Source organism: Rana temporaria, chromosome 8 (genome assembly GCF_905171775.1).
Source record: "Rana temporaria chromosome 8, aRanTem1.1, whole genome shotgun sequence".
Classification (NCBI taxonomy): domain Eukaryota; kingdom Metazoa; phylum Chordata; class Amphibia; order Anura; family Ranidae; genus Rana; species Rana temporaria.
In genome coordinates, this window is record NC_053496.1 from 157458678 (window position 1) to 157473235 (window position 14558).

Here is a 14558-nt window from a genome sequence, read left to right on the forward strand (position 1 = left end):
TAATGACTTCAGGAAGTTAAACGAGGTGTCTAAGTTTGACGCCTACCCCATGCCTAGGGTGGATGAACTGGTAGAGCGATTAGCCAAAGATAGGTTCTTCACCACGTTGGACCTGACAAAGGGTTATTGGCAGATCCCGTTGACAAAGCATGCTCGAGAGAAGACAGCCTTTGCCACTCCTGATGGCCTGTTCCAGTACAGGATTATGCCTTTTGGCCTCCATGGAGCTCCAGCCACTTTCCAAAGGCTAATGGATAAGTTGCTCAGGCCCCATACCGAATATGCAGCCGCCTACTTGGATGATGTGATCATTCATAGCCCGGACTGGGAAAGCCATCTGGACAAAGTGCAGGCAGTCTTGGACACTCTTAGAAGAGCAGGGTTGACAGCTAACCCCTCTAAATGTGCCTTGGGTCTAGCTGAGGCTAGATACTTGGGTTACCTGGTTGGCAGGGGACTTGTTAAACCGCAAATGAACAAGATAGGAGCTATACAGAACTGGCCCAGGCCGTTGAGGAAAAAACAAGTCAGAGCCTTTTTGGGGATCGTAGGCTACTATCGGAGGTTTATTCCTCACTTTGCTACAAGGGCTGCCCCGCTCACTGACCTTATTAAAGCCAGAAGTTCAGACACGGTAAAGTGGAACAGCAAGGCTGAGGAAGCCTTTGCTGGTCTTCGGGCAGCGCTTTGTGCCCAACCCGTGCTTGTGGCTCCCAACTTTGGGAAGGAGTTCTTTCTCCAGACTGATGCCTCAGAGGTGGGTTTGGGTGCAGTGTTGTCCCAATATGTGGATGGTGAGGAACACCCTGTCCTATATTTGAGTCGGAAGTTGTTACCCCGAGAACAGCGCTACGCCACAGTCGAAAAAGAGTGTTTGGCGATTAAGTGGGCAGTAGAAACACTCCGCTACTACGTGTTGGGCAGACGGTTTACCCTGGTCACAGACCATGCTCCGTTAAAATGGATGCACACCAACAGGGACAAGAACGCTCGGGTTACGAGGTGGTTTTTGTCCCTACAGCCCTTTTCTTTTGTGGTACGACACAGGGCAGGTCTCCTCCACAGTAACGCAGATGCTCTGTCCCGAGTACATGGGTTTGCAGAGGTGGCCGCTTCCCACACAGGTGTTAAGCTGGGGGGGAGGATATGTGACAGAGTACATGATTCCAGGTATGTCAGTGTGAGATTGGAAAGGTCAGCTTTCCCTGTCGTAGAAAGGGTTAAGCCTGGCCCAACAGGTAAACCTCCTCTCTCTCCCCCTTTTAATTAGCCTGCACCTGATGGAGTCTTGGGAGGGGAGAGCTCAGTGTGAGATCCAGGCTGTGCTGGATGGGCAGACTGAAGTCTGTCTGTGTATCTGAGGAACAAGGTCTGTCAGAACTTATTGTTTATATTGAACTATTATTTTTGTTTGTTTATACTGGAGGCCGGAATAGCCGCTCCAGTAACCCGCAGTGAGGGACACTACTGTTTAGTTAGCCTCCTAAGCTGGAGTAGGCCTTTTTGTTTGTATTATTATTTTTGATGCAATAAAGCCATATTTATTGCTATTTTGGTGACTTTGCTGCGCTGCATGTTTCACTATTTCTACTAACCCAAGCGACTTTGCCACAATATATATATATATATATATATATATATATATATATATATATATATATATATATATATATATATATATACACGTTTAACCACTTCCATACCAGGCACTTATACACCTTCCTGCCCAGACCAATTTTCAGCTTTCAGCGCTGTTGCACTTTGAATGACAATTGCACGGTCATGCTACACTGTACCCAAACAAAATTTTTATCATTTTGTTCCCACAAATAGAGGTTTCTTTTGATGGTATTTGATCATCTCTGGTATTTTTATTTTCTGCAAAAAAAATCCAAAAAGACCGAAACTCCTGCTCCTTCTGTCGCTTTTCAGCTATCCTCACCTCAGCTGGCCGTCCCATTTCTCCACAAATCAAGAGTCAGTTACTGCTCATACAAAGACCCTCAACAACTAGGGTGGGGGCCACCATATTGGTAAGTTTTCAGGAAAAAAGAGGGCCCTGTGCGGATTGCTTTGATTTGCTTTAGCCCGGCAAGCCCACACTCTCAAAGGGGCCGGGCCAAGGCAAGGCGGACGTTCTTCATGGGAGCATAGCCCAGATGGCGCTCCCACTCAGGAGAAAAGTTCCAAGGAAGATGTCTTTGCTCCTCTTTCCCAGTGCCCCAGCAAGAGTCCTGCGGGGCCTATGGCACAGTACCTATGCCCAGGAAGCTGGTGAGTAGACACTGCCTGGAGGAGTATGCAGCTAACAGGTAATTCCAAATGTCTTTATTATTGATAAAAGTGGCATAAGATTCTGTTTTGAACTCACCTTAATTACCTGAAGCTACTGTTACACTTGTATTGTAAACTGTTGGAGACTGTTGCCATAGGAGACAGAGTTCCTATCCGTGCAGATGTGGCATCTTGCTGGATGCTTTTCCCTGCGTGGCTGTCCTTCTGTAGAAGTCTTGGAGTCTGTCGGGTTGGTGTTGCGGCTGCCTGGGGGTGTCCTGGCCCTAACCTTCTCTCCCAGAGTTCTGGGTTCTTAGGAGAGATAGAATCTCTTTGCAGACTGATGCCCTGACACATGATTCAAAACCCAAATTGTCTGGGTGTCGGGCGCCCACGAATCTACTTTGCACTGCACCCATTATACCTTACAACCCACTCTATGTGGAGGGATGTCAGCAACTCATGGCTCTGGAGGTTCTCGTTAGGCTGAAGAAGGCCTGGGTCCTTGCTACATATATTACAGATACAGCAGTCTGCTACTCAGGATATGGAGGCTGACCAGGAAGTCCGTCATAATTGCTTGTCTAACCACTGGAAGAGCATCCTGGCACTTTGGTGGCTAGGGAGGCCATATGGTTGAGACCCTGGGAGTATTGCTTCCTAGAAACAAAAGTGGGAAAGAATGTGGGAAATATAAACAGGATGTCAAAACTGTATACCCTGAACAAGCTAAGGGTCAACCTGCTCCTACATACTGTAACATCTGCAGGTGCCAGCAGATCAGCAATAACCAGTCCATGTGCTGGGCGAGTCTAATGGGAATGGTTTAATAATTATCAACCAGCTGCTGCACCTGCAGGACTCTGAGGAAAGTGGCAGGGTCTGCATCCCTTTAGACATGATTTCCTTTGTGGAATATCTTGCCAAAAATTAAATTTTTGTATAGGTGGATGCAAAAACTGTGCAGACTTCTGGGAAAAATCAGCCACACAAGTGCATACCCAGACTCTAGGGCTCAGTTTCCTTTAGTGCGACTTATTGTGCGTCTTGGGACTGGAAAGTCACATGACAGGTCGCTCTCTATGATTTCCAATGAGTACCATTCATATCTATGCGATTTTAAGTCGCAGCGACTTAAAAAAAGTCCCTGCACGCTGGGGCGTGGCTAAGCGATGGCAGCGTGAGGACGCCTGTTCTGGAGCTCTGCTGTCGGGAGCCGGAGAACGATCGGTTGAGCAGCCCTTGAGAGCCGGGACTACATGCAGGGAGACCGTGAGCACCCGCTGGACACGGGGGTGCAGAGAGGTCCCGAGATATACCACTACTTTCTGCGGCAGCACGCCACTTCTTTCCCCGCTGGAGTGACCAAGATGGCGCCGACGTGCTCAGCTCAGGCAGGTACCGCCGCTGCTGGCAAGAAGCTGTTGCCGACGGGAGTGGCGGGTGGAGCGGGAGGTGACCAGCCAGCATTAGTGGAGAGATCCCTGTCGCCCATCCCTTCCCCTGCGATCCTCTGCTCGGATCTACAGCCTAGCTCAGTGCAGGCAGAAGAGATAGGCAGCCATGCTGAGAGCATTGTGGCAGGTCTCCCCACTAAGCAGGACTTGCAGGAAATGGCAGCCTCTATAGTGCATGCTCTATCCAGAGACCTGCAGGATCTACGCCAGAAGGTGGATACGGTGGAGGAGAGGGTCACCGTCCTGGAGTCCTCCACCTCTACTACTGACGACCACATTGCCTCCCTGGAATCAGAGCACAGGGTTTTCCGCTGCCATCTTGTGGAAACCCAACTCAGGCTGGATGACCGCGAGAACAGAAGCAGGAGGAACAACCTGCGCCTCCGTGGCATCCCCGAGGCCACCATGGGGCAAGATCTTCGTGCCACGGTTGTAGGCATTCTGAACCAGCTGCTGGGTAAGCCGCCGAACTCGGACTTGGAACTGGACAGGGTCCACCGCATTCCGGGGCCTCGGGCATCCTCTCTATCCTCCCAGGGATCCGGCACCTCCGACCTCCCTCGGGATGTCCTCTGCAGGGTGCATTTCTTTACTATCAAGGAGGAGATCCTGCGCCTAGCATGGGAGAAGGGTCCACTTGATTTCGATGGGGCGCTTGTCCGGATTTACCCTGACATCTCCAGGCAAACAAGAGCCATGCGGAACCTCCTACGGCCTCTTCTTGACGTGGTCCGAGAGGCGGAGGCCACGTATCGCTGGGGTCATCCTTTTCACCTGATTGTCCGGAGGCAGGGGGCCGAATTCCACCTTCGGTCCCCGGACCAGCTCCCGGATCTGTTCAGATTCATCAACAAGCCTGTTGTGCCTGTCCCTAATTGGTTTGACTATTTGCTTTCCCAGGAGGCACTCGGTCCACCTGTGCCCAGGCCTCAACGTGTCCGGCGACCACGCTCCAATGCCCCTAGCCGTGAGTCCGTCAGGCCTCATCCGTTATCCCATGAAGCCTGATCTCCCGTGTTGTATAGGATTCTGGTAAGACGTTTCATTTACTGCCAGTTTGGCCCCATTTAATGGGCTTTTTCCCCGGACTGTTGGGTTCCTGAAGTCCTGGATACATTTGACAGTGGCCAGTTTTGCCTTTGCCTCCGTAGAGGGGCGCCCCTGTGGTCCCCCGTTACCCCCTTTTGTGTGAGCGGCTCTCTGGACACACTTGCTGACTATGGGGTCCCCCTTTTGCTGCATTCGGGGGGGATTGTTTGGCACTTTTTTTTTTGAGACTATCTCCTGTTGCCCCCTACATACTTGTCACCCGGAGGTCGCCTATTTCTTCGGGGGGTTCTCTTTTGCTGCATGTGGGGTATTTATGTGTTGTGTGCAGTCCGCATTCAACACCCGCATCACTAGGCCACATTGGGTGTTACACTGTATTATGCCACTGTTATTCTACTGTGCTGTATTTTCTACCTAATCCTGATGCAATTCCTTTTCAGGTACACTATTGGACCTTCGGTGCTGGTGCGTCGGGTCGGGGCACGGGGTGCTCGGTTACCTTTGAATGCCCTGTTATTTCTTGCTTGGATGGGGCTCCGTTTGCTGGGCCTCGGGTTCCCCGCCCCTCTTCCCGCGCTCCAGTACTGATCGCTTGTACGAACCATCTTTAGGCTCCTCAGCTCCGGTCTCTAATATATGCTAATATTTGTTTATTCGAATGTATGCTTTTGTATGTTTATTCATTGCTATTTTATTTTTGTCCCGTTTTGGCTCTCAAGTTACATTACCTGAGGTTCTATTTGTTCTCCTCCCATGCATCTCCATTGCACCAATCTGTACTTACCCCTTTTTTTTTGTTTAGTCCTACTGGCTGCCCGACTCTGCGTGGGCACTTACGCCCTTGCCACCCCCCTTTAGGGCGGATCCTTGTGTGGGTACCTTACTTCTTTTTGATAGACATTGATTGATCTTTCCCCCTCCTTCTGTTCCAACCTTTGCCTTCCCCCGTCCCGTTTCTATCCTCCTCCTCCCTTCTTTCTGCTTCCCCTCCCTCCCCGTGGCCCCCCCTCGCCTATCTCTTCTTCCTGCTCTAGGCTCGCTCTTTATATTGCCTCCTCACTCTCTCTCCTTTCTCTTGTTCTCTCTTCTTCTCTGTTCCGCACTCCGACTGGGCGGGACCCTAGTTAGGGCCTTGCCCCCACAACTCTGAGTGATCTCTGTCCCGTCGGGTGACATCATGGGTCTCCTCAAGGTCACCTCCCTTAATGTCCATGGGCTGAACACTCCGGAAAAACGCTTGCAGCTTTTGGCTGACTTGCGCAAGAGTAGAACTCACGTAGCTTTCTTACAGGAGACGCATTTCCGCAGCGATAGTACTCCTAGACTGTCCAATGGGACTTTCCCGACGGTCTACCACAGCACTTCTCCGATCTCCAAGTTGAAGGGGGTTAGCATTCTGCTGGCTAGGTCAGTGCCCTGGTCGTTTGAGGCACAGCGGTCAGATGAGCAAGGTCGTTTTCTTCTCCTGAAGGGAACGGTTTCTGATGTGCGGGTCACCTTTGCCAATGTCTACTTCCCCAATATGGACCACCCGCAGTTCTTGCGGAGACTTCTTCCTGAGCTCCTGGAATTCGCGGAGGGGTTCTTGTTTTTGGTGGAGACCTCAACTTTGCCATGGATCCATCCCTTGACATCTCGCGAGGCGCTTCCCATCTTTCCTATGCGCGACTAAGGAGGCTTAAGGCAGACCTACAGGCTTTACACTTGGTGGACCCCTGGCGGCTGCTTAATCCTCAGGGTCGGGATTACACCTATTTCTCCCAGGTACATCTTACCTACTCACGGCTTGACTACTTGCTGGTATCCCACGGAGACTTGTCCAGGGTAGTGTCCGCCTCCATTGATGTCATGTCCTTCTCGGATCATGCGCCGGTTCATGTGACCCTCCGGTTGGGACCATTATCCCGATCCCCTCCATCCTGGAGATTGAACGAGGCCCTGCTTCAATCAGAGGAAACCCGTTCGGAGATACTGAGCTCTTTGCGGGAGTATTTCTCTATCAATGAGGGCTCTGTTGCCAATCCTCTGGTGGTCTGGGAGGCCCACAAGCCGGTTGTCAGGGGCACATTGATCAGAATAGGAGCCCGCCTGAAGCGGGAGCGAGGCCAGCGTGTGGAGGAACTCCTTGCGTTGATACGTAGTCTGGAGTGCTCGCATAAAGCCAGTCTGGCGAGTGCTACTTTTCAGGACCTTCTTAGAGCACGTGAGGAACTCCGCTCGCTGTTATTCCATAAAACGAAACAGAAACTGGCCTGGGCACATCGCACCATGTACGAATTCTCGAATAAGCCCGGGTCGCTATTGGCCAGGGCTTTACCGGGGTCCTCGCACCAAAACGTATATCCCCCACATCATCGCCTCTTCCGGGCAAAAGCTAAATACGTCGGCAGATATTGCGGCGGAGTTTCGTTCCTTCTATAAGGGCCTTTATAACTTGGATAGACCTTCCTGCACCGACGCCTTGACTGTAGGCAGTTCCTCTCCGAGATCGTACCTAACCGCCTCTGGCATGCCGACACTTCCTAGTTCGGTACAAGAAGAACTTGAAAAGCCTATCACAGTGGCTGAACTAGGAGTGGCTTTGGCGGGCTCGAAACCCCGGAAGGCTCCAGGCCCTGATGGTCTGACTCCAACGTACTACAAGTCCTTTTTTGACCTGCTATCACAGCCGCTGGTCTCTGCTCTCAATTCTATCCCAGCGGGCAACTCTCTCCCAGTGGACACCCTGAGGGCTTACATTTCCCTTATTCCGAAAGAGGGGAAGGACTTGTCGCGTTGTGGGAATTATCGCCCGATAGCACTCCTGAATGCCGACTTGAAACTGTTTGCCAAGGTCTTGGCAAATAGACTGCTCTCTCACATTCCGAGCCTCATACACAGAGATCAGGCGGGCTTTGTGCCACTGAGGGAGTCGCGTGACAACACCATCCGGGTGGTGAATCTGGTCCACGCAGCTAGGACCTCTAATCGGGCCCTGCTCCTGTTGTCCACGGACGCGGAAAAGGCCTTTGACCGCGTGGACTGGTCTTTTCTGCGTGCCACCCTGGAGCATGTTGGCCTCCGGTCCTCTATGCTGGGGTGGATACTTTCCCTGTACTCTCACCCCTCTGCTGCGGTTAAGGTTAATGAAACTAGGTCTGCTTTCTTTGACATTCGAAATGGCACACGGCAGGGTTGTCCGCTTTCCCCCCTGATTTTTATTCTCACACTGGAGCCTCTTCTGTGCAAAATAAGGGCGGATGCGGGAATATCCGGGTTCCAGAAATCATCGGGTATCCACAAGGTGGCCGCTTTTGCAGACGACCTGATCTTTTTCCTGACGAAGCCGCTTACCTCCCTCCCGAACTTGCTCCGCTCGCTGCAGGAATACGGGGACCTCTCTCTCTTTCAAATTAACCTAAAAATCTAAATCCTCAATACTTAACGTAACGGTAGGGAGGGACATTGTTCAGCGACTACGCTCGACCTTCCCGCTAAGGTGGGCATCTGGTTCCATTCGATACCTGGGAGTCGATATCACCCCTGACCCCGCAGACCTTTACTCCACTAATTTTGCCCCACTGCTTCTTCGCCTAAAGGCGGATTTACTTTGCTGGCACTCCCTCACGTTGACGTGGTTCGGCCGTTGCAGTGCCCTCAAGATGACAATCCTACCGAGAGTCTTGTACCTGCTGCAGGCGCTTCCTATCCGCCTCCCTCCGGTGTTCTTTAAGCGCATTGACTCCATGTTTCGGGAGTTTGTCTGGTCTTTCTGCGAGCCCTGCATTAAACTCCAACTTCTCCACCTGGCTAAGGGCAGGGGGGGGTTGGCCTGCCGGACGTGAAGGCTTACTACAGGGCGGCCCACCTCACCAGGTTGGTGGATTGGCACTGCCATGCGGAAGCAAAGCACTGGGTAGCAATGGAGATGGAGGACTCGGCTAGCAGCTGGCCCTGGATCGCTACTTCTTTGCCGAAGAATCTGGTGGCCCATCCTACCTTGGGCAGCACGCTCTCGGTGATCAGGGAGGCTTTTCGGCACTCCTTGGTGTCTCCGTTGCCCTCCCCAATGGTCCTGGTTTTGGGAAATCCGGACTTTCCGCCTGGCCTCCAGAATCCCCACTTTAAGCGTCTATCGGCTGGACGTCGGCTTCACCTGTGCGACTTTCTGGGACCTGACGGGCATCTCTCGCCTGAGGCTGGGGTGTCTGCTACGGAGCCACCGCTGGACTTCTGGAGCGGCCTACAGCTTCGCAACTTTCTGCGTGGTTGCCTGCGCCAACGGGGTATCTCCCGCCCCCTTACAGAATTGGAACATATTTGTCACCGCAGAGAACCGGTGCGTCACTGCCTTTCGCTTGTTTACTCTTCCCTGACCTGACCAGCGGACGGATTCATTCCTCCCTTCCTCTCTAAATGGGAAGAGGAGCTCGGCTCTACCTTCACCGACGCCCAGAGGGAGAGGATTCTCCATTTTGCTCAGAAATCCTCCATAGCCACTAGAGTGCAGGAGACATGCTACAAAATCACAACCAGGTGGTACAGAGTGCCCGCTGCCCTGCATAGTTTTTTCCCGCAGGTCTCCAACCTGTGTTGGCGCTGTGGTGGGGCGGAGGGGACGATGCTGCACATCTTTTGGGCCTGCCCCAAGCTCGCCCCTTTCTGGCTCGAGGTGACCCGTACGATTGAACACTTGACTGGTGCTTCCCTGGGGGGGAACCCGGCGGCCTGTCTGCTTCATCTATCGAAGAGACCTGTCAAGAAATACAAAGCATCTCTCACTATCCAGCTCCTGAACGCTGCTAAGGCGTGCATCCCCCTCTGTTGGAGATCGGAGAATCCCCCGGCTAAGTCCCTGTGGTATGCAAAAGTTAATGAACTCAGAAATATGGAAGATCTCACTGCCACCCTGCATAACAGGGAGGAGGCCTTTCGGGAGACCTGGAGACCTTGGCATCACTTCATATATACAGACGCTTACCTCCAGGAGGTGGCGCAGTCTGTCTGAGCCTGGTAGGCGCTCACCGTCTCCCGGTCGGAGTGTTCTGTTCTATCCTGCCTTCCTCACTTACCTGACCCTGCTGTTCTTGCTCTTCTCCTTTTCCCCTCTCACCCACCCTATTCCCCCTGGGCCCCTTCCCTATGCTTTTCCTCCTCCTCACCCCGCCACATTTGTCCAAACATGGGCGATTTAGTCAGATACGGAGCATATCCTGTTGAGCATTACTTTCTCGGTTGCCCCGTGTTTGGACCCTCCCCGCCACTGGGTTGCCTTGCTTCCCATGCCGCTACAAAATATATAATTACTATCATCTGTGTAGAATATTATGCACTGCAGTTAGCTCTCGGTTATATGTATTATGGTTGAGATACTTATAAAGCTGTATACTTTGCCATTATCTAGGCCCTGAGCCCTTGACCGCTTACCTCTTCGCTGTGCTAGGCCGGTGTATCTACAGCTGTTCTCTCTCTGTTGTAGTCATTTTCCTTTTTTGACCATATGCATTCATGCGATTTGTTCTTTGCAATGTATACCTGCTATATGTGGTGATTGTCAACTGTATTTTGTTTGATAATAAAAGCTTGAATTACAAAAAAAAAAAAAGTCCCTGCACTACTTTGGTCCCACTTTGATGCAACATACAGAGGTATTGTTTCCAGTCACATCCAAATCACAAGAAAAAAAAGCAACAAAAAATCGCAGCAAAATCACGCGACTTTGGGGTTGCAATAGTGGAAACGGAACTTTAAGGTAAGAACTAGAGGGCACACATGTTTCTGGACAGCATGTTGTACAGGTCCTTGTATGAAGGTATCAGGCACTCATGGTCACTTTGGGAGATTCCTCACTGCTCCTCCTCCAGACCATTACTCTCCCACGGATATGCCAAGTCCACCACAACAACGGGTGGGCTGCTACAATGCATACAAACACTTCAGACTCAAGAGGGATTGCAGGTTTTCTACCCAATCCTGTTTGGAATTCGCAGGGGATGTTGGCTAGTGTCCAGTAGCAGATCGGAAGAGGTCGAACCCTTTTGGGCCCTCTGAGATCTTTAAGATGGAGTCCATTAAACAGTAAAACCACATGGCTGGATGCTGTTGCTGGATTGTCAGGATGCCTATCCTATTCTCAAATCAGAGGGAAAGCAAAGCTATCTTTCTCCATCCTAACGGTTAGTGTACCTGGGGGTGCTCTAGTTCCTCTTATTTCCATCAGAGGAAGTGGTGACAGTCAGGAATAGAGGAAGTATGCTTCCGCTTGTTTGATGATTTTTCAGTGCCTCAGTCATCATCTGGGCTCAACGTCATCATGTATACAGATGATTCCTGGGGTGCATGGGCACCTGCGCAAATTTCAATTTCAAGAATTCTGCAAGGGAGGAAACAGGATCGAACACCGTTAATAACAGTCCACGGTGATGGAAAGTCCTTGAGGAAGTCTCGGTCCATTAGGACCTTTACACTGGAGAATTGCTACAAATTATGTCTACAAGACAGTTGAGAAGATGCACTGTGAGGGACTTGCCGTCAAGGCAAGCGGAGATTCCCAGCCAAGGAGGGAAATCTTGAACGCGCTGGGGTTCAAACAGCCCTTTTAGGTCTTTGGCCTTACTACACAGAGTGAAGGAAGACCAGTCTCCTTGCAGTTGAGCAACAGGGCAGTAGTTGCCTATATTCAGCTCCAGGGTGAAACTCACGGCAATACACTATTGAGAGAGATGAAACCCATAAAGTCTGGGACAGAAGATCACCAGCAAAATTCCGGAAGCAGTTTACCTCCCAGCGAATCTTTTAAACAAGTACAAGCTTCCCAGAGCACAACGAGTGCGTCTACATCCCAGGTCTTGTCTGACCTGGTCCACAGGTGGCGCGTACCACAGACAGACTTCCTTGTTTCCCACAGTAATCACAAACTTTGGTTATGTCTGACTTTGTTTGCTTACCCCAAGGCGCAGCGGACAGATGCTCTGGTCTCTTTCTGGGACTGCAATCTATCCTATATATTTTTCCCCAACATTTCCTATAAATGAGATTCCTGTTGAGGCTGTCAAGAGAGAACATAGTTGTCATAGCCAGTCATCCATATTAACCAGGAGGCCCTCGGTTATCCCTGGCCATTAATTTCAGGATACAGAAGACATTTCCCCTCCATAACCTATGCAGACTGGGGCTGCAAGCAGGGGCATTAAAGGGTTGCTCCAGTTTCACTCCAGAGTGATCTTTACTTTGTTGTGTGCGAGAAGACATTCTACTTACAACATCTAGGCCTAAGTCTGGAACGAGTTTGCTTTTTCTTGGTAGGACGAGACATTGATCCTACTGCCCTTCCAGTGCCAGCTGTTCTATACTTCCTCCAGGCCTTAGCCTACCCTTGCATAGCTCACGAGTGTCGGCTATATCGGCAAAAACACATTTAAATGGGCCAAGTTTTCTTCAGTTTACACAACTTTAGAGTTATGGGGAGTAGGTCACCAAGGAAAAGAGATCTATTGGAGTTGTTGGTTCTCATATCAGATCAACCGTCCGTTCCAACAGAGCACTGTTCGGTTCAGGCCATCACTTACAAGGCATTATCAATTGCAAGAACTTTAGACAGAAGGTTGTCGGAGATTCAAGCTCTTGGAGCTTCAAAGAAAATATATATTATTTTCTTTCCAAAAAGAGTAGAGTTGGTCTTGTAGATCATCTTGCATTAAACGTAGCAACAGCCTGCTATTTAACAGATAGCTGGATATTGCCAAACTTTCCAGAACATCACACAGGAAAGTCACACGAACTGATCATTTTCAGAACGTTAAAGTAGTATCTGTCCACAATTGTCCCTTTCAGGTCATCTAAATAAACCTTTTGCAATTCCAGCTGGGAATCATCAAGGGAAAGAGGTTAGTACCTGGAACCTAGCATGCTTGCTTGTGCATATATAACTAGGGGTCGCGAGCCTCCGTCAGTGGTGGCAGAACACTCTACCAGAGCGGTTGAAGCCTAAAAGGCAGCAAATTCAAGATTGTTGTTTCAAAATCAGATCAAAGATGCCCTAACCATCTTAAATTTCAATGCCAGTTTCCAGATATTTCTCGATAGGATTGCAATCAGTCTAGCGCAAAAATCAAGCCTCTTAAACTCAGGAATAATTGACAGGGCTGAAGGATCTGAAACTGACCAAAGGGCATGCATTAGAGCAAAAGTAAACGATACCCAGAGAACCGCTGAGTAGATAAACGGCAAGGTATTCAATTTACAAATATTCTCTCCAGAAAGAGGGTTTTATTTGTGAAACTTTGAAATTCCGTCCCGGAATGCACTAGCTGTTTTGCAAAAACCCATGCATCTGGTCATGGTTCACAGCATTGAAAAGAGCAACTTCCCTATGTTTTCATCAGAAATTGCATTCAATTAAAACTTTACATTTAAGGGAATGCTACCCTGTGGAGAAAGGTCTGGATATTGGGGCATCAGGACCTGAGCTTAGTCTGGAAAACACCGAAGGCGCCAGTAGTGTAGGGATATCATGCAAGATTCCCATTCTTGCGACCCGGGTTCGAGTCCCGGCTGGCGCATAGCTGCTGTTTTAAACATAGCTTGCTTGAATTACAAAACTTGAAGAACCTTTGAAAATCAAACCTAAAAAGCCTTGTGTGTGTTTGGTTATGATGTCCATTTCCAGTTCCTAAACCTTAGCTCTGGATTCACTCTATCCCCCAAAAAAAACTTCATTAGTTCATGAAGCAATTGCATTTGTAAACGACTTTCACAATGGGGAAAAAATATAACCATATGCTTTAAAAAAATACACTTCCTTTAATTGCGTCCTTAAAAGCTGTTAATTTTTTAACCTAACATAAGGCCTGACAACATGTTTGCAGGAATGTACAATCTCATTTCTGGGGATACGGCTAGAGTCACTGCAAAAACCGAGTATATGATTTCTAAGTCCGAAAATCTTTCGGCTGAAATGTTACCCAGAGGTAAACCTGGGAAACTGCAAAGTGTGGTTGTTCCCAGTAGCTAATGATCTTTCAGACAACGCGCTTGTGTGGAGACACCAAAGGCAAACTTGTACTTTAGAGGTGCCATGCAAGAGTGCCATTCCAGTCGTTTGGATTGAAGTCCTGGCTGCTCAAATGGCCTTTTATTCTTAACATCCCACTTTTTGTTTTTAGTTTTTGAAGTTTGTTGTTTCAAGGACAGATCAAAGATGCCCTAACCATCTTAAATTTCAATGCCAGTTTCCAGATATTTCTCGATGGGATTGCAATCAGTCTAGCGCAAAAAATCAAGCCTCTTAAACTCAGGAATAATTGACAGGGCTGAAGGATCTGAAACTGACCAAAGGGCATACATTAGAGCAAAAGTAAACAATACCCAGAGAACCGTTGAGTAGATAAACGGCAAGGTATTCAATTTACAAATATTCTCTCCAGAAAGAGGGTTCATTTGTGAAACTTTGAAATTACGTCCCGGAATGCACTAGCTGTTTTGCAAAAACCCATGCATCTGGTCATGGTTCACAGCATTGAAAAGAGCAACTTCCCAATGTTTTCATCAGAAATTGCATTCAATTAAAACTTTACATTTAAGGGAATGCTACCCTGTAGAGAAAGGTCTGGATATTGAGGCATCAGGACCTGAGCTTAGTCTGGAACACACAGAAGGCACCAGTAGTTTAGGGGTATCATGCAAGATTACCATTCTTGCCACTCGGGTTCAAGTCCCGGCTGGCGCATAGCTGCTGTTTTAAACATAGCTTGCTTGAATTACAAAACTTGAAGAACCTTTGAAAATCAAACCTAAAAA

The 14558-nt window shown here is 49.3% G+C and overlaps 1 non-coding gene across 1 annotated transcript; it reads left to right on the top strand.

Annotated features, from left to right (window-relative positions):
• Positions 1-13250: 13250 nt before the first annotated feature.
• Positions 13251-13321, top strand: TRNAG-CCC. Its single transcript has one exon. It is a non-coding gene; the product is annotated as a tRNA-Gly (tRNA).
• Positions 13322-14558: the final 1237 nt, after the last annotated feature.